This window comes from Pogona vitticeps, chromosome 2, assembly GCF_051106095.1.
Source record: "Pogona vitticeps strain Pit_001003342236 chromosome 2, PviZW2.1, whole genome shotgun sequence".
Lineage (NCBI taxonomy): Eukaryota > Metazoa > Chordata > Lepidosauria > Squamata > Agamidae > Pogona > Pogona vitticeps.
In genome coordinates, this window is record NC_135784.1 from 294,125,987 (window position 1) to 294,146,247 (window position 20,261).

At 40.3% G+C, this 20,261-nt stretch overlaps 1 protein-coding gene across 3 annotated transcripts in view; it reads left to right on the forward strand.

Moving 5' to 3' along the window:
- PRLR (prolactin receptor) overlaps positions 1 to 20,261 on the forward strand; it is a 129,851-nt gene that overhangs the window by 65,009 nt on the left and 44,581 nt on the right. For all 3 annotated transcript variants that reach the window (XM_072992849.2, XM_072992848.2, XM_020795712.3), the window contains exon 2: positions 2,218 to 2,339. The gene's annotated coding sequence lies outside the window, so the exon portion shown is untranslated. The remainder of the gene's footprint in view (positions 1 to 2,217; positions 2,340 to 20,261) is intronic.

Here is a 20,261-nt window from a genome sequence, read left to right on the forward strand (position 1 = left end):
AAGGACTTGACGGTAGATTTAAAGATTTGCTTGTGATACGGATGTTGTCTCTACATTGTAAAATCACTAATTAATTAAACAAAGTGTTAAATAGAATGGGTAATGTGCAGCCTTCCAGTGTTGATGGTCTACAATTCCCAGAATTCTTCAGCACTGACTGTGCCATGTTAATGGGAGGTCTAATACTTCAACACATGACTGGAAGGGTGCATTGTGTTAAAATAAGATGACAATAAAAACAATGTAGGAACAGTGTCCAAAGAAAACGGATCTATTTTTAAAAAATCGATTAAGTGTCCTATGGCCAAACAACACATGCCATTTGTAAGATACGTGGGAGAGAAACTGGAGAACTAAAATTATAAACTGATTAGATCAGTGGTTCCCAGCCTTGGGTCCCCAGACATTCTTGGACTAAAACTCCCAGAACCCTTCGCCACTAGCTGTGCTGGTCAGGATTTCTGGGAGTTGCAGTCCAAGAACATCTGGGGACCCAAGGTTGGGAACCACTGAATTAGATGATATGCCTTATAAAGACATCCAAAGCTGCTTGTCTTTATATATATCAGAGAAGCATGTTAAATCTCAATGAAATTTCTGAGTTATGCTCCATTTTGTAAACATTTTTTAAGAATGTAATCTCTTTTTTAAAAGAATGTAGCCTTTAAAAAAAAATAAGATTATTTAATAGCGAACACCTCTAGCCCAGTGGAGTAGGATATTTATTATTTATTTAAAATATGTTTATCTCACCCTTCTTCTTGAAAAGGATCCAAGGTGGCTTATATAATGAAAAAGACAATATTTAAAAGCAAAAACAGTAAGTATACAAATATTAAAAAGAATTTTAAAAATATTATATTAAAACCAGCAAATAAAATCAACAGTAAAGCACGAGGAGCCTCGTGGCGCAGTGCTTAAAACGCTGTACTGCAGCTAAAACTGTGCTCACGACCTGGGGTTCAAATCCCAGGTAGCCGGCTCAAGGTTGACTCAGCCTTCCATCCTTCCGAGGTCGGTAAAATGAGTACCCAGCTTGCTGGGGGGGGCAATGTGTAGCCTGTATAATTAAAAATTGTAAACCGCCCGGAGAGTGCTTGTAGCGCTATGGGGCGGTATACAAGTCCAATAAATAAATAAATAAATAAATAAATAAATAAATAAATAAATAAATAAATAAATAAATAAATAAATAAATAAATAAATAAATAAATAAATAAATAAATAAATAAATAAAATCAAAAGGGCACAACAATCCATTAAAAAAACACCCTCTTAGACATCTAGTCACTAAGGGAAAGCCTGCCTGAAGGCCTTTGCCTGCTTGCGGAAAGACAGCAAAGATGGGGCCAGCCTGGCCTCCTGTGGAAGGGAGTTCCAGAGTCTGGGAGCAGTGATAGAGAAGGCCCTCCTCTCACATGCACTTACCAAATGCACCTGTGAAGGTGGTAAAACCAAGAGAGAGGCCTTCCCATTGATCATAGCGCCTGGGCAGGCTCATAAAGTACTGTATAAATGTGGTTCAAACTTGTTATGTTTCTTAAATTCATTAGTATGAAAACAGGGATGCCATAAAAGATTTTGTGTGACATTCCTTATTCAGATTTCACAATGTACTTAATATATGTAATATTTGTATTGAACGTATAAGTGTTTAGAGCATTTCACATGCTCTTGTTGTTTAGTCGTTAAGTCATGTCCGACTCTTTTGCATCTCCACTACTCTGACCCCATGGACCAGAGCACGCCAGGCCCTCCTGTCTTGCACTGCCTCTTGGAGTTTGGTCAAATTCACATGTGACCCAGTTGCAATCATTACAACAACCTTACAAATTAAGTCAATTATTATTATTTTCTATACACTGAAGAAATCTGGCTGGATAGCTGAGTTAGCTAGGTATGTGGCTGTGGGGCCAGAGGTTGGAAGTTCAATTCCCACTATTAATCCCAGAACAGCCAGCCTGTGTAACCTTGGGCAAGCTGCGCAGTCCCAAGATGTCCCCAGAAAAAGGGAACGGTAAATCCCTTCTGAGTTCTTTTTACCAAGAAGACCCTGGAAAGGATCACCATAAGTCAGAATTGACTTGACAACACACAATAATCATCGTCGTTGTCGTCATCAATAACGTTGTTAGAGTTAGCCTGAAATTGGAATTGAAAATACATTTATTTTGCAGAGATTTGATTGACGTGTTCTTTCTGTCTTTATGAAATTAGACTTCTTCAATGGAATCCCACGTTTGAATCCTGAACACCAACCACCAAATAAAAGCAAGCTATTTTGCATAATCGTAGAGATGAGATAACCTTATGCTATGACACTCAGATGCTAACATCAGGTAAGAATTTTCATCCTCCACTCATAGACTATCTCTAATATCTGTTTCTGGCCTGAGAATAGGAGAAAGTACCTAGCATGTTGATTGAAAAATGTTAATGTGCACCACAGAATTCCTGAATCCTCATTAAGGATGGGGTAGAAATTCATTCAGATCACTTTTTAATATGGCTGAGTTTCATTTCGTGACCCAGAACACAATTGTGTGCTGTTGCTTCCAATACACTTGCAAAGCTCCCTGACTTTGTAAGTAGTATAAAGGTATAATTAGGAAAGTATAATTATAGAGTAGGTACTAGCAAACTACAATTATCGCTTCCTAGTCACATTTTTTTCCAAATACAGTGCTATGGTTGTCTTTTCTGGAAAAAAATCCATACATTGAAGAAAAATGTATTTTAAGAAAAAGTATCTTAGAGGGAATTGCTTTCAAAAATATGCATAGAAAATATATATTGTACTAATTTTCATGCAGACTTAAAAATGCAAACTGATGATAGGGTGCAAGAAAATGTCAATTGGGGGAAAAAGTAAACATTATCAAAAGCAGTGAGATACCACCCAAAATCTGCCTGAACCACTCTCTGGGGACCTTCAAGAACACCCTCAAAACCTTTGCATGCTTCAAAATATGCCAACTGAATTTCAGTAAGAGTACCAGCCTCCAATATTAAATTACCGCCTGCTTTTAAATGTAATATTAACTTATTTTTAGTTTTCACTTTATGTTTCTGTTATTTTTTGTTATTGTCACTGTTGTAAACTGCTCAGAGGGACCATCAGTCAGATGGGCAGTATAGAAATCAATCAATCAATCAAGCAAGCAAGCAAGCAAGCAAGCAAGCAAGCAAGCAAGCAAGCAAGCATATAAATGAGATTTCAGCCCATATTTGATTTTTTGAGTTTTCTAAAAAGTTCATCAGGTCAGGAGTACCTGTAAATGACTTTTTCCTGCTGGAAATCTCTCTCCAAAGACATTGACCTGAAACCACGTTTTCCCATTTCCTGCCAGGTGCCCAAGACTTTCAATCTTATTTTTCATTGTATGCTACATTTTTAACAATCTGCACAAATGGATTGCTGCATGGTTTTATAGTACTGTTATGCTTTATGATGTAAGCCATTCTAAGAATCATGACCAGAGAGTGGCTAATAAATGAAACAAACAAACAAATAAATGGCCAACTCCATGCATACGACATGTGTGCTTCTCTCAGTACCTTCAGTTTCCAGAATACAAAGATATTTCAGATCATTTATTCCTCTTGCTCTCACCTTGTTTGACACTTTAATGTGTATGCATCTGTAGATGTTATTTGCTTGCTTATTTTTGGCATTTATCTAAGGCTATAATATTGTTGCAGGCAAAGCATTGCTAGATAAGATCTGTAACAGTCTGTGCTTGGTAGAACTAGATTTGATGACAACAAGAGGAGTTGAGATCCAAGAGTGTCTACAGGAGAGGCATGGAAGACTGGGAGCTATAACATGTGTATAAATAAATATAAAAGCTTTAAAAAGTTATTTTGATTTTTTAAAAACCTAGCTTCCTGGACAAAGTCACTTGGGCATCATGCCTAAAAACTCTGAATTTTTTTTTCTTAAATCCTGATGAGAGTTCATTGTAGCACTGCTGAAGCAGAACATACACCATCAAGGAAAAAGTGTCTAGAGGACAAGGTTTCAGTCCTTATTACTTGTCACTTCATTATCTACTTATCCTCAAATGTGGGGAGCACTTTTTACTCCTGGGACTTCATTTGCTTATAATTAACTGGCGGGGGGTGGAAAGTGGGGTTAAATATAGTAATGGCCAGGACGAAAGCCACCTACAGACTCTGTTTGCATCCATCCACACACTACTCTCACTCAAACATATTCATGCTTATCAGTATCACACATACCCAAGCCTTTGTTAGTGTCATGAGTGCAGCCGAAGATCCAGAACCTGAGGGGTTAACTGTAGCTGAGGAGAATGCTGAGTGATTAGAAATACAAACAGCTGAATCGCCTCCAGATTCTCCTCCCCCAGTAGACAGGCTGAGGGTCAGGCTGAGGGGAAGACGTATGACAAAAAGGTCAGAGGATCGCTTGAAGGCTGCCCGCAGAAACATCCAATCAACTAGCCCTGAGTTCTGACAGGATGAAAAGGTTTCCAGCAGTTCAAGGACTGTTTTTACTATATAAACAGCTCTCAGATGGCTGAAAGTCTGTGGAAGCAACAAGTCAAACCTCTGGCTTGCATCCAAGCTCCTGACTACATTGAACCTTGTTCTCTGGACCCTTGGCTTTGGACTCTGACTCTGGACTACGTTGTGCATTTTGGCTTTGGACTCTGACCCTGGACTACGTTGTGTGAGTTGGCTTTGGTATTTGGATATCGGCTCTGCATTCTCTGAATTTCTGACATAGGACTGGCTTATCGGACTCTGCTGTTGTAACCCCCGGGAACGTTACAGTTAGAGTCCACAGGACTATGCATAAAATATGCTTTGAAGGGGGCTGTGGGAGCGGGGAGCTGATATGTAATGGTCACATACACAGAAGAGAGTCCATCCATCATCGGAGAAAGAGGACTGAGAAGGATACTGGTTTGCATAAAACCGCATGTGCTAATTTCATGTACAACTGGACAATCAGAATTTATTTCTGTAATCTTCACAGAATGATTGTGCCTTCCACTTTCAAGAGGAAAACAGATTGTGCCTTTCACTTGCAAGAGGAAAACAGAAAACAGTTACACGCGGCTGAAAAAAAAACTGGTTTTGAATCAAGTTTAGCATGTTTGAAAATATTTTTAACAATTCCGACTACACAACACAGGAACGTGCACTCTTTTGACTCAGGAGTGGTGTGTGTGTGTATGTGTGTGTGTGTGTGAGTGAGTGAGTGAGAGAGAGAGAGAGAGAGAGAGAGAGAGAGAGAGAGAGGAATTGTGTGTGTAGAGACAGGGCAAGGTATGTATTCGTGAAGGCTTTCACGGCCAGGATCTAATGGTTGTGGGTTTTTCGGGCTCTTTGGCCGTGTTCTGAAGGTTGTTCTTCCTAACGTTTCGCCAGTCTCTGTGGCCGGCATCTTCAGAGGACAGTACTCTGTGTTCTGCTGTAGTTGGCTTAGGAGCACAGTATTTATGGCTGTGAGATAGGCTTTTGTCTTTTTTGGTTAGTGTACCTTGTTGTGGGTGTATTGTTGTGCAAAGGAGAAGAGATTATCTGTCACTGTGGTTGATGGGTGTCATTAGCTGGCCTTTTGTGTGTAATGATCCCCTGTCCTTGTGGCTGGATGGAGTTCGTTGACCTTTTGCACTCTATATTTTTGGGAGCCCAGCCGCTGGTTCCCTGGCACCTTCTCTGTCTCCAACCCATGTGTGTTCATGTCTGTCTGTGGCTTAGAGGGAAAGCTTGCAGTCCAATCTATTTTAATTTCCTTTTCTGTCATACTGAAATATATTGGAACTCCTTCCCACAGGAAGCTAGGCTGGCCCCGTTTTCTGCCATCCTTCCGCAAGCAGGGAAAGATGGTCCTCTTCAGACAGGCGTTTTCCTTTTTTTTTTTTTCCCTCCTGGCGGCCTGGTTGTTTTAAATGTACTGATTTTATTGACCATTTTAAATATAATACTTGTTTATTTCCATTTTAATATTTGTATACACACTGTTTTTAGCTTTTGGATATGGTCTTTTAAGTGTTGTGAGCCGCCCAAGGTCCTTTTGAGGAGAAAGGTGAGGTAAAAAATATTTAAAATAAATATATAATAAATGAATAATTAGCACTATACCAGGTTGCAAGAAATTTAAAAAAAAAAAAAACACCACAGCAGCAGTGGCTAGCGAGGGGCAGCTAGCATGAGGGCAAGCAGGTACCGGACAAAACCTTAAATGCAATTATTCTAAGAGCGCTGGTAGCCCCCACTCCCCAACCTATACCCAATGCAGTCGAAAAAGGCCTTAATAATTTTTCCAAGAGGACACACACAAGGACCCCCAAACCACATGACCACCATGTGTCTTCAAACCAACTTCAGCACTCCTGATCTATCTCCCAATTCATTTTCATCATGTAAGTGCAGCTTGTCTGTTGTCCAGGTTTCTACCGTCACAGGGTCACTTCAGGGTCCCTAATCTCACTCTTTCACACTCTTTTATCGTTAAATCGATTTTGTACTGGCCAGTCCTTGTAAGGGAGGGTGCCTTCCAAACTTTCCTCCTTGTTTACGGAAATTCTGTAAGCAGCCGCAGAAGAAACAACAGTGCCTGGAGCTTTTTTATCCATGTCTCAAAAACAAGGCTAGGAAAATACTCGGCAATACTGTAGAATTTTCTGAGTCACTGCAGCTTTAACGCAATCATGGCCTTGTTAATCAGTCTCCTGCTATGGGTTACTATACCCATTGCTATAGCAACTGCTAGACATATGCAAAAACGGCAGTGCATGACCCCTGCTCTTAGATTTTTCTGTTCTTTATATATATACCCTCATGTACTACAATGGGAGAATTTAGTCTTCTAAGCACAACTGGTTCTTCAGGGTATACTCAGAATTATACCTCTGATATAGGTAACGATTCAGCATTATCCTCCACACAGTAGTGATCTATTTCCCCCATATTTCAGCCAGTCAACCAAGTACCTTTTTCCCTATACACAAACAAATAAAATGACTGGGACAAAAAAATCAAAATATATCCACATATTATCCACCTAGCCAATGGTAGTGTATTTGGACAAAAAAAGATGCATTTTTCTGTATGTGTATTTTATGAATCTGTATTTTCTATGTCTGTTTTTATTGAATGTTGTAATGATCTGTTGACTGTAAATGAAGGTTTTCTGTCTTATGTGGCAAAACAGAAAAAAAACAATCCTCTGAGTTTCAGCAGGTTGGCCCCATTTGAGGAAATCAGAGTTTATTCCACGGAGGGGGTGTCAGAATTCACTAGAATCATGAAATACCTCCACAAAGCATACATTTTATTTTATTTTATTTTATTTTATGTTCATTACATCTTCCCTTTTCCGGTTCTGGATGTTGGACAGAACATGCTTGATTTTGCATATACAAAGGCCCTATTCAGGCATTACAGTGTCAAACTATGTAGGGCTTTAAGCCTGGTGGGGATGTAGGGTTCTAGGTAGTCCTGCCCCCAGCATGCTTTCTCAAGGGAAATCACGCAGTCTTTTGCCATTTCAGCCTGAAGTTCTGAGGAAGTCCCTGTGTAGCCTTAGTGGGCTAGGACTAACACCTAAAAGTGCACTCATCTGACTGGCAGCCCTGATGAGGTACAAAGATTATGGTGACTTTGGGGGGAGAATGTGTTGCTTGCCCTTTCTTGGATCCTATTTGCATGCATGCCCTTCCTTGAGTCCTTTTAACCTCCCTTGGGTCCAAAAATCACATATACAAGATAACAAACAAACTATTAATCAACTAGATCTGCAAATTTGTTATGTCTCAGACTGCAGCCCCTCACTATCTGGTTCAAAAGGACCACCACATTCTCCACTAGAACTGACTCTCCAGTTGACAAAATGTACCTCAGTGTCTCACAATCCAAGCAACCCCTCTTCTTCAACAAAAACGGGTCTAAATATTTTATGCGGAAATCCATATAGAATGGACAATACAAAATCATATGAGTGACTCCACTCCTCCTAGATTGCAGGAGCAGCACCTCTCGCTGTATGGAACCCCATTGAATCTCCCATACAGCACTACCGATGGACTGCTATTGCATTGTATTCGCGAAAGCTTTCGTGGCCAGGATCTAATGTTGTTATGTTTTTTTCGGGCTCTTTGGCCATGTTCTGAAGGTTGTTCTTCCTAACGTTTCGCCAGTCTCTGTGGCTGGCATCTTCAGAGGACAGCACTCTGTGCTCTGGTGCAGTTTGTTTGGGAGTTGAGTTTTTATAGCTGTGAGATCAGCTTTTGTCCTTTTCAGGAAATGGGTGATTATGGTGATCAGTGTGTTTTTTGTTGTAGGTGTATTGTATACACCCACAACATGAATGGTATTGCATTTTGCAAGGGTACAGGCCCTGCAATCCTAGGAGCATTTTACCAGGTAAAAATAGTTTGCTGGTTGGCTAACTTTGATGGGAATCTGTAGACTTATTGGCAAACAGGTCTTCGCAGTGCTCTGCGGTTCCTGTGTTTGTATGTCCAATAGCTTACAATTTATCATTTGATATGCTTCCAGTTGGGAAATTGAATCCAAGGAGTCTATTGTAATGCCCATAGATTTAATTTTCTTAACCAAATTTGATGATCTTATGGGGGCAGTCATGTCTTCTTAGGGTTGCCAGATGTTTTTAGCCTAATGTCCTCCATCAGGCAGGCAAAGGTAAAAACCTTTAAAATGTCAGGCTTTTGTATATTTTATGTTATAATTTTGGATGGGAGGAGGAGAGGTGGAAGGACCCCTTTCCCCCTGGCTTTCCCCACCCCCACCTGCCCACCCACCCCTGGTATTTTGAAAAAAAAAGCCTCAATTGAATTTATTTTTAATTTTTAACATGACTGTTTTTGGTCGGTTCACTAAGAGACATTTATTGGCAGCTATTGTAATAAAATTGTATTGATTGTGGGTTTAATCTGGAATGATTCAAATGAAACATTCAATATGTCCTCCTTTGTCCTCCTTTTTGTCTTTCTATGTCCTCCTTTTAATACCCGTGTATCTGGCAACCCTATGTCTTCTAGAATACACTAGAAGATAATGGGATTTGTGTGGAGCTCAGGGAACAGCTCACAATTCCCATGGTGGACTCCCTTTAAAAAAAGAGGAAAATAATCTTGTGTTTGTGTGTGTGTGTGTTAATGTATATTTTGTTTTAATATGCATTCCAAATTAGGAGTTTGAAAACATGTGTACCAATAATGATGGTTCAAACAGAATAAGCTTTGTTCCCAGCAAAATCTGGGGCCATTCAGGGTGAAATCGAAGACCTGACGAGCCCTCCTGTTATGTGTGCAATTTCTTCCTTTTTACAGCATCAGCATCAGATTGCATTGCTCTAACATCCAGTCTGACATTTAGTAACATCATGTCCAGTGAAGAAATGTTTCTTCATCTCAAAGGTTTCCACAGATAATCTTATCCTTTTTAAAACATGGCCTAATAAAGGTAATCCCACAACACAGATATTGGAATTTGCAATAGTCTTTTAATAACAGTTAATCACACAGGTTCCAGCATGCCAGCTTAAATCTACATTAAGGTTTCAGTCCAAACGAGACACATTAGGACATTAGCCTCATTAACCTTAGCTGAACTTACTTGCAAATAAACATACAGTACACAGTATACTTTTGGGATCAGAGTCATGTTTTCTAACCCTGTTTATAAGTGTCCACTTCCAAGAATGAATGGCATATCTTTGACTAATTCCTCCAAACAGCGAACTTGATTGATTGGTTGATGTTGGTTTATACAAGACCCTTAAACTATACTCATTTCTGCATTTGTCATTTACTTTACACTGTATGTGTAATTTTTTTGCTGCTATTCTGTAGCTCACAGGTAAAACCACCCCTAGCAGGAGACTAGAGTTTGAGTAAAGAACAGGAAATAGGGAGGAGAAGACAGCTTCGGTTTTATGTTAAGCTAGGACAGGACAGAATGTTCTGTAACTTCTCTGTAATTTAAAATGATAATAATTACATGCTAGCAAGGTTTTCTAGGTACAGGGTACTCAGTGGTTTACCCTTCTTGCCTAAAACTGTGAAGCATGGCTCTCCTCATACAAGTGCAGAATAGACCTCCCAACCTCTGGCATCACAATCAAGTCCTCTATCTCACTGAGCTACCCAGCCAGTATTATAAAAACTTATCATAATACAGTAAATTTAACTGTTTTGAATTGGCTTACAGAATGCTGAATTGGGCTGTCACACAATATACTGTATATTGCTGCATGCTTGTGCAGCAATAATATATCTGAGTTTGGAGAAGATGCATTTAAATATATACATTTAAATATAAAGCAAGAGTTGCTCCTCAGGTTACAGGAAATAATTAAAATATAGAGTTTAATTATCCCTACCAGGCCAGCCCCATCCTACTCCCCTTCTGAGCGTCAAACTTTCCCTTTCCCTCATGCTAACCCCTCCCCTCCGCGCCTCACACTTCTTGAACCATAGCTGTGACAATTGCTTTGTGTTTGGATGGGAAGTGTTTAACTGATGAAAAAAGGAGTCAGCTTCTGGAGTTTTCCTTTGCATGGTGTCGCTTTGTGAATGGTAGTGAGCACAAGAGGGTATCCTGTAGGCCATCCTGACTGCTACTATTTGTATTGTCAACAGTCAGGCTGCCCTTTGCTGTTTTTTTGTGCTGCCAATGTGGACACAATATTGTGCAGCAATCTTGGGCCATTTCCTAGCTTTTTGAATCATGAGTACAAAAGCACAATGTCCTACATTCATACACATGAGGGTTTTTTTTAAAGAATTGAATTTATATCTATCTGTATCTAGTACTTTTCATTCCAAGCAGGGTGGCATAAAGCAATTATATTACCCATCATTACGACAACAGAAAAGTATTTGATAAGACAATAAAACAGCAAATACAATCCTAAATAGTTAACATGTTTATAACAAATTGGCATGGCTGGGTGAATAAGAAGGTATTTGTCTGGCAGCAAAAAGATCAGAGCGGGGAGAACGCTCCATATTTGGGACATCAAAGCCAAGAAAGATTTTTTTTCTGTTGTTATATAACATGTCGTTTTAAAAAGGCACCTGTCAGGAGGCCTCAGCAGAGGATCTTGAAGTAAGGCCAGGTAGAGATGGGAAAGGGTTCTATCGCAGGTTTTTGGCTGTGCGAGCTCTTTAGTTCCTCTTGTGTGCAAAGTGCTTTTCCACTGGATATATTTGGATATCTATGGATATATTTTTATTTCTTCAGTGCATTGTTTACAAAAACAAAAACAGAATAATTAAAAAGCAGTCCGTGGTTATGAGGTTCTGCTAAAGTAATGAATAACTCCACATGCACCACCAAGTTATTGAGTTAAAAAAAGGTAACATATTAATATATTTTTTAAAAAACATTCCATGTTTTGGCGTTATTCTCAGTCACAGGCCGAAAGCTGACAGGTTGAACTTTCCTTGAATTTTTGCTAATCTTGATAGCCTTTGCAGACAGCCGTTCCACAATTTTTCCAGTAGTTCTAATATGAAATCAGCAGCGAACTCCTCTTTCTTGCCTGTCAGGCCTGTCACAGTTTCATTGGCTAGCAGTCACCTCTGTCATCGTGACAGGGCTCACCCCCCCCCCCAAGGGAAGATGCTTGGGCTGCACAGCAAAGGAACCATGGTGTTTTCTAGTGCAATGCATGATAAGGTCAAGAGGTCAGCGGCTTTGAAATGTAAAGGAAAAAATGATGCACATTAAATTAAATTATCTTGCAGAATGCAACCATTCCTGTCTTCCTAGGATTTTTATTATTATTATTGTGTATGTGAGTGTGTGTGTGGGGAAGACAATATTGCACACATCTCTTTCTGCGAAGGACAGGAGGCAGGTGAAGACTAATTTAAGAAAGGCATCAGGGTTTTCGCCCAAACTGGTGCAGTTAGAGCAGGGGTCCCGAACCCCCATGGCCTTGGCAGGACTGGGCCGCGGAGACAGACTCACTCCCCCCCACGCCCACATGCATGCCCGGCCCACCCTCCTGGACACATGGTTACCCCACCCACCCATGCATGCACACGAGTGTACCCTGCCCACCCATGCATGCACCTGAGTGTGCCCCGCCCACCCATGAGCACGCCCGTCCCATGTGTGTACCGCCCATCCATGAGTGTGCCCTGCCCACGTGTGAACGAGGGGGGTATTCCGTACGGGCCCCACCACCCCAACCAGTCCATGATTTGTAAAAAGGTTGGGGACAACTGAGTTACAGGATGACGAGGTGGCACCCAAGAATGCTGCTACGGGAGCTTGCATAAAGCAGGAGTAAGTTGTGTGCCTTCCCCAAATGTGTCTCTTCCAAGATTTGCACACATGCTTTTCGTACGGTGTCATTAGCATAGGATTGTAACTTGTGCCTTTGCAATCCCTCTTGTGCTCATTTTAGTCTTTAAAGTCTGACCTCCATCAATCATTCAATTCTGCATTCTACAGCTTATGCTCAAAGGGTAGCTTTGCATAACCCTCACTTCTTCTTCTTCTTGGTGTGTCTTGCCTTTTCACTTTTGTGAATGGTAGTGAGCACAAGAGGGTATCCTGTAGACCATCTTGAGGTTGCCAACTTTGCTAGGTAAAGCTTGGCATCCTTTTTCCTGTTGACAAGGTAAAGTAAAGGTTCCCCTTGACATTTAGTCAGTCGTGTCTGACTCTAGGGTGTGGTGCTCATCCCCGTTTCCAAGCAGTAGAGCCAGCGTTTGTCTGAAGACAGTTTCCGTGGCCACGTGGCCAGTGCAGCTAGACACGGAACGCTGTTTACCTTCCAACATGGTGTTACCTATTTATCTACTCGCATTTGCATGCTTTCGAACTGCTAGGTTGGCGAGGAGCTGGGACAAAGCAACAGGAGCTCACTCCGGCGCGTGTATTCGATCTTACGACTGCTGGTCTTCTGACTCTGCAGCACAGGCTTCTGCGGTTTAGCCCGCAGTGCCACCACGTCAATGAAAGCATGGTATTGTGCAGCAACATTGGGCCATTGCCTGGCCTTTTGAATCATGGACACGGAGCACCATATCCCACATTCATCAACAGGAGGGGTTTTTTTAAAAAAGAATTGACCCTTTAGCTGTCTGACTCTTTGGCCACCATTGAGTGAAGCAGTGTCAGAGGTCACTGTTGACTATATTGCCCAGAATACCTAGTGCAGAGTATCTCTAGTTGGTATTACTGGGTTATCACGATTATGGATGTTGCTCCCAACTCAGTGCTTTTAAAGTGCCAACCAAGCCTGAAAAAATACCCTACTGTTCAAGTAAGGCAGTGTGTGGGGAAGGATGTTAATTAAATTTTTAATTATGAATACAAAGAAAAAGGAAGGGAGGGAGGGAGAAGGGAAAAACAACAGAGTTAATTGTGTCATGGTTGCCTGCTTTTAAGGTTGCCACCTATGCTAAGTGTTGATACTGTATCTTGATATGCTGATCTTCCATTTCTCTCTTTCTGGTCTACATGAAGAAAAATGTTGAGGAATGTCAAGAGTAGTGCATAAGTATCATCAGGGCCTGCAGTGTATAAGTGCATGCTCAGAAAAGTTACTTACTTGACCTACAGCTTCCTTATGTCTGGAGGAATCTGTAGAACTTTATATGAGCCACACGGCTGTTGATCGAAAGGTCAGCAGTTTGAATCCGTGCAACAGGGTGAGCTCCTGTTGCTTGTCCCAGCTCTTGCCAACCTAGGAGTTCAAAAGCATGCGCATGAGAATAGATGGATAGCTACCACCTTGGTGGGAAGATAACGGTGTTCCATGTCTAGTCATGCCGGCCACGTGACCATGGAAAGTGTCTACGGAGAAATGCTGGCTCTTTGGCTTACAAACAGGGATGAGCACTGGCCCCTAGAATCGGACACGACTGGACTTAGTTGTCAAGGGGAACCTTTATCTTTACTCCAGAAAAGCAACTTTACCCAGTTCTGCTCCACAGAGTGACTCTTTATCCATAATTTTAGTATTTTTCAGGTGGTTGCTAAGCATCCAGATAGGAAACAAGGGTGCTTTCTATAAATGGATGGCTATGGTCGATCCCAGTTCACTAACCACCAGATCTGATATAAGTGGAATCCAAGTAACAAACTGGCCAGACTATTTCTGCAGTTCTTTTTTGTTTGTTTAAATTTATCTTTTCTCTTTTTTTGCTTGGTTTTGTTCTCTCTGGAAAAAGAGTTTCTCACAATTTCTTTTTTTGTGCAGGATACCTACTGTATATATGCACAGGACAGAACTTCTACCTCTTGAAACTGAAGCTGGGGGGAAAGGCTAGAGAATAAAGCATCGCTCCCATTTCCTCCACAACAGCACTCAAGCATTTCAAGATCACCTTAAAAATTAGGCCCCCTCCTCTCAAAAAACTGAGAGGACATCCAAGTATATAGGAAAACAGCAATAGTGACCTGCTTAATTTTCTGAGAAGACTGTGGAAATACCACTGTGAGAAAGCCATGGGAAGCCATTTGTATGGAATCCCATGGCAAGCTAGATTTAACCACTAAACATGGGTTCTGGACATGTGCAAAAGTCGAAAGGATAACATCACTTCACATCTTGTTTCATGTTACATATGTAGCTTTGGTTGCTTTCTTGAAAGAACATCACACTTCCAGAAAGAGGGAATAAACCTTCAGTTCAAAGAAGTGCAGAAAATTTTTGCCAGTTACCATAGGTAATTGCCAGTTACCCTGGACTGCTTCCATTAAGTTACAGCTATGAAAAAAGGAAGCCAATATAGCCAGTTTTGCCCATGTACCTTTTCCAAGTTAGGAAAGATAACCAGAGAAAAACAGAGGGAAAGTGTGGGAGACCACAGAGCGAGTGTACATATCCTTCCTCGGATGTTTAGAACAGTATCTGTGGAAAAACTGCAAGAGTCAAATGTAGGAAGCATACCACCTAATTCAGCCTGGAGGCAGGCGGTGCAGCGTGGTCTCTCCCAATTTGAAGAGACACTTGTTCAGCAGGCCGAGGCAAAGAGGCAGTCCTGAAACCAGCCAAATCAGGGAGCTGGACAGGACACAGATTGTATTTGTCTTTGGTGTGAAAGGGATTGTCAATCTCTAATTGGCCTTCTCAGCCACACTAGACGCTGTTCCAAGACCTCTATTCAGAGCACGTTACCATAGTCTCTTGAGACTGAAGGATGCCTACTATCACCTTATTAAAGATTTCTATCTGGTCTGGAATAAAATAATGGGAGAAAGCTCAAATGTACTGCAGAAGCTTCCAAATCAGTGACAGCTCTTTACTCAACACCTCCACTAAAGTCATCCTCTCCTGGATGAACTTTAACAAAGAAGGCTCAGACCAAGCTTCTGCTTTTCATAATCAGTGGATTTGTCATTTTCTGCCATAACAGGTGTGTTCCAGCCGTACTCATTTGGCTGACAAAGTGGAAAAACATACAGTAATCCAAGCCTCTCCAGATGTTGCTTTGCATCATAACAGTGTTGCCAAAGAAATTTCTAATTCATTACCAGCTGGGTCCCTGTGAGCCCTGATCCTGCTGAAACAGCACACTCAAGCATAGAATTAGAGAACCGGAATGACAGTGCAGATCTATAACCTACAGTATGGCATGTGTATATTCCTGTTCAGCACAGGGCAGATAAATATTGGCCCATATTCTCTTATTTCATTATATTAGCATAGCACATACGGGCTACGTTTTGGAAGCAAATTTCTCCAAGTTAAGAAATCACCAGATATGTTATCAGTTGGATAATTAGTTGTTTGACGCAGCATGCAACTGATAATGTGTATGATGATTTCTTAATCTGGGGCAATTTACTTCCAAAGGTAATGCCATTTGCATGGCTACAAAAGGTGATTGCAGCTATTGTGATGCACACAATCTACACAGTTCTGCCTCTAAGTTTTAGTCACTGATTCAATTTAGGTAAAGAGCAATTCAAGCAACATAGTCCTATCCACACATATTTACTCAGCAGGATACCCCACTGTGTTCAAGTGGGGCATATTCTCTGTCTTCGTTGTACCCAGGGTTCTGATTTTGCACCTGAGCCTCACATGTATGCAAAACTCAACTTTGCTGCTTCCATTCCAATAAGCTGGAGTTAACTCAGCCCACTTTGGACTGCAGTCCAGGAAAGCATATGATGAATGTTAGACTATAAGGTGCTATAAAATTTTTTTTTGTCATAGATAAAGAATAAACTATCCATTATTTTGGACAAATAATATAGCCATTATTTTGGGAAAACCAAAATAAATGCCCTCATTCAAATGACTGCAGTAAAGAACTGCCCATGGAATGAAATTCTATGAAGCAGACATTTTTATTTATTCTTTATTTATTTTATTTAAAAATATTTTTACCACACTTTTCCCTTTAAAAAAGATCCAAGGCATCTTACCTCATTCAAAGGCAGTATTTAAAGCTAAATACAATGCGTACAAATACTAAAAGGTATCAAATACTACACTAAAAGACAGTACAGTAAATGAAGTGGCACCAAAAAGACATTCAAAATAGTAAGGCACAGCCATCTATTTTAAAATCCTACTCAGGCAGCCACTAATTAAGGTTCCATGTTGATAGAGCCATGGATGGGCTTGTTGTTGACCTTACATTCTTCATACCTTCTTCAATCATATTCTTTGGATTTTCTGAAAATTCCCACCACCACCACCACCAATAGCGGCATAATTATTTTTTCTGACCACCAGAAATGGTTGGTGAACAATGATTTTTTTTTTACTCTATCCTACTAACAATATCCAGGTAGATTCAGAGAAGAGCCCTGATGTGATACTACTGAAGTGATGAGGGATAAGCAATACAGGCTTCTATGATGCAGAACAATTCCAAAATGTCCTGTTAAAAGAGTCTGTGAGAATTATTTGACGTTGAGCAACTTCTTGCCTTCTTCCTGTTGGGTTGGAAGCTGTAATTTGGTCTGTTTTTGCCTTTATTTTCCCGTTAAGGATTAGCCTTTGTTGAAATAAAATGGTGCCCACAGGGCCTCATTAGCAGAGGTTCGTTTAAGTGACCTTTGAGTATCATTCGAGTTGATTTAGCTAAAACATTTTGTGCCTTATTGGGGAGCAGCTGCATTTCGAGACATTACATCTAATTTTAATGAAAATCTTTATTTCGAGCACTAATTAAAGATTTTCATTCCAGTTGTACAATCTGATATTATTACCTACAGCTGATGTTTTCCATATACTGAACTGGATAGGTTTTCTGTCCCATTTGTAGGTAATGGTATTAAATATTGTTGTTGTTGTTGGTCTGCAAACGTGCTGGTTAATGAAGTTATCTAAAGGCCCTACTTTATATTTGAGTAATCATTTTCAAAGTCAATGCACACAAATATTAAAAAACTATGTGATTATAAATTGAGTTTAAAATACATAAGAGCAAAAATTAAAACAAATCAGCAGTGTAACCTCACCCGTAGTCTGGCTTTAAAGACCGAAGTAAGGAAGCAAGTTAGTGACATGAAGGGCTGATGGAAGAAGCAGAATGCTAGGTAAGCAACTCTAGTGATTGCTATATAACATATGGGTTCAACCCTAATATTCATTTTAATTTAGAATAATAAATTCTGCCTTGCATTTCAACGTGGAATTTTTTTGAGGCAGCTATAAAAATATTATTAAAATAACAATCAAACATACACGGACGAAGCCAAAACCACTAAAACAGCAATAATTGTATCACACTTTAGAATAAATTATGTGATTATAGTATGACTGATTTCTTGAAAGGGGAAGGGAAAAGTGAAATTGTGGTCTCGAAAACTTGACATGTTTCATAGCTGCATATCTGAACTGTCTCTGATGGAAAATGTTGCATCTGCAGCTATATGTTCAGGCTGTGGGGTAAGGTCTGTAATGGCTCAGAAGGAGACACTTTACTGCTGGATTCATTTCCTAGCCAGGCAGAGGCCAGGAAAGGGGGAAAATACAGCTGACAAGTGTTTTTGTACATATTCATGTAATCCACAGATTCACCCCAGGTCATGAGAAACAGCTTTTGCTGTCCTCACCGTTACCTTCAACAGAGAGAAGCCTTGTTTAAAAAATGTGGAAGACAAATACTAGTAAATGGTTGTTTGCTAATTAGGAATATATATAGATGCAACACTTAGAATAAGAGTTGGAACTGGGATTCAGTTCTTGGTGACAATACCCGTTATTCATCAAGCAGACTTTTCACCTCCGTTCTTATTAATAATAATAATTGCATGCCATCACATCAGTTCTGGCTTATGGCAACTCTTTCCAGGGTTTTCAAGGTAGAGAATACACAGAAGTGGTTTACACCAGTCCCTTCTTCTGGGGTACCCTGGGACTGTGTACAGTGGGGTCTTGACTTAAGAACGGCTTGAGTTAAGAACATTTTGACTTAAGAACCACTCTCATAGGAAAATATTGACTTGACTTAAGTACTTAGATTTGAGTTAAGAACTGAAAAAAAACCACGTGGGAGGCAGGGAAAGTGCAAAATTTGAACTTTCAGTTAACTGTTGGCCAGTGAAAAGGGTGCCTGTCTGCTTCCTGACTCCTCCCAGCGTTTAGAGAGTGGATTGGGAGTCTTCAGACTGCCTGGTACTGCCTGGACTGTATTTTCCCTGCCTTCCCTGAACCTTTCTTGACCTAAGAAAAAAAGAAACAAAATATCCCCCTCTAGTGGTCGAAGGCGGAATAACAGCTTCCCATTAGTTTCTATGGACGGAAAAGAGCAGATACGGACCAAATAGTTTTCAATGCATTCCTATGGGAAATGCAGATTTGACTTGAGAACTTTTTGACTTGAGAACTGCCTTCCAATACGGATTAAGTTCTCAAGTCAAGACCCCACTGTAGCTTACTCAAGGTCACATAGGCTGGCTTTTCTCCCAGGAGGCACAGTGGGGGGAATCAAACTCCCAACTTTTGGCTCCCCGGCCAGGTGCCTAAACCATTGAACTATCCAGCCAGCTACACCATTCTTATTAAATTGCTGTTAAGGTGATATTTATTTATTTTAAATATTTTTAACCCACCTTTCTCCTTAAGAGGACCCAAGGTGGCTTACATAACCAAAAAGACAACATTTAAAAGCTAAAAACAGTAAATATACAAATATTTAAAAATAATTAAACAAGTATATAAAAATGGTAAATAAAATCAATGCTGAAAACACATTTAAAAACAACAGAGCATAATAATCCATTTAAAACCAGCTGATCACATGATCCTGTGGATTTCTACCTGGACGTAACTGCTATTGAGTTCAAGTGAGTTCAAAATGAGTGTGTGTCTGTGCGTGTACCATTATAGACTTAATTTTTATGCTTTTTCACAGCCTTTAGGAAGATAGCCTCAAAGGTTGCATGTTTGGAGGCTAACTGATCTTGCTGCGTTGGCTATGTTTTCAGTTTGAACCCTCAAATCAAGATGTTTACATGGGATGGGCAGTCTTCCCACTTTGGATTTTGAAATGTTATTAGATAAGTAGAAAAGAGGTGTGGGAGAGGTGCTGTCTGACTGTGGCCTGGAATTGCGTTGCCAACTATTTTTACAGCGGGCCCTTAATCCTTGCATAATCAAAAGAGATTAAAATGAAAGATATTTTTATTTTCGTTTTCCCCAGTAGTTTATTTAGTGTGTGCATTTGGCAGAACTTCCTGTCAGCAGGACTTGTTCCCACATGTGGGTGAACCTTAGGCCATTAATGGAAAAGTGAATTTATCATACCTCGTTTGCCATATTACAAGTCTTCAATGAGACAGAATCCCTGGTCCCCACCAAAGCAAAACAAAAAGCATGATTTATTTCTACCTGACATCCTTTGGAAACTGTTTTACAGATTGATTATTCTCTTTTAAATAATGAGTGTTCACAACATAGCTTTAGAATGTATTAAGCACTTTTGTATACATGCTGGAGGGCAACCTGGAAGACAGTAGCAAGCAAGGATATAGATCATTTTTGCTCCTCTGTGTGTTTTTACAGGTGAGAGCTAAAAGATTTAACAAGTTTTGCCTGCCCATCTCCCGAAATGAATACGCAAGACAAAGATTCTTTGGATTTAATTATGGGCCACACTTTATTAAAACCAATTCAAATTCAACCAATAAATCAATCCAAACTTGAGGGGGCCTGCGGTAGTGCGGGTAAATAAGTCTCTGGCATCCAAATATTATTATCCGTCAATGGGCGAGTCCCAGGCCCCCAGGTTCCATCCGTCTAACGACCGTAGGAACCTGAAGGACCTCAATCAAAACAC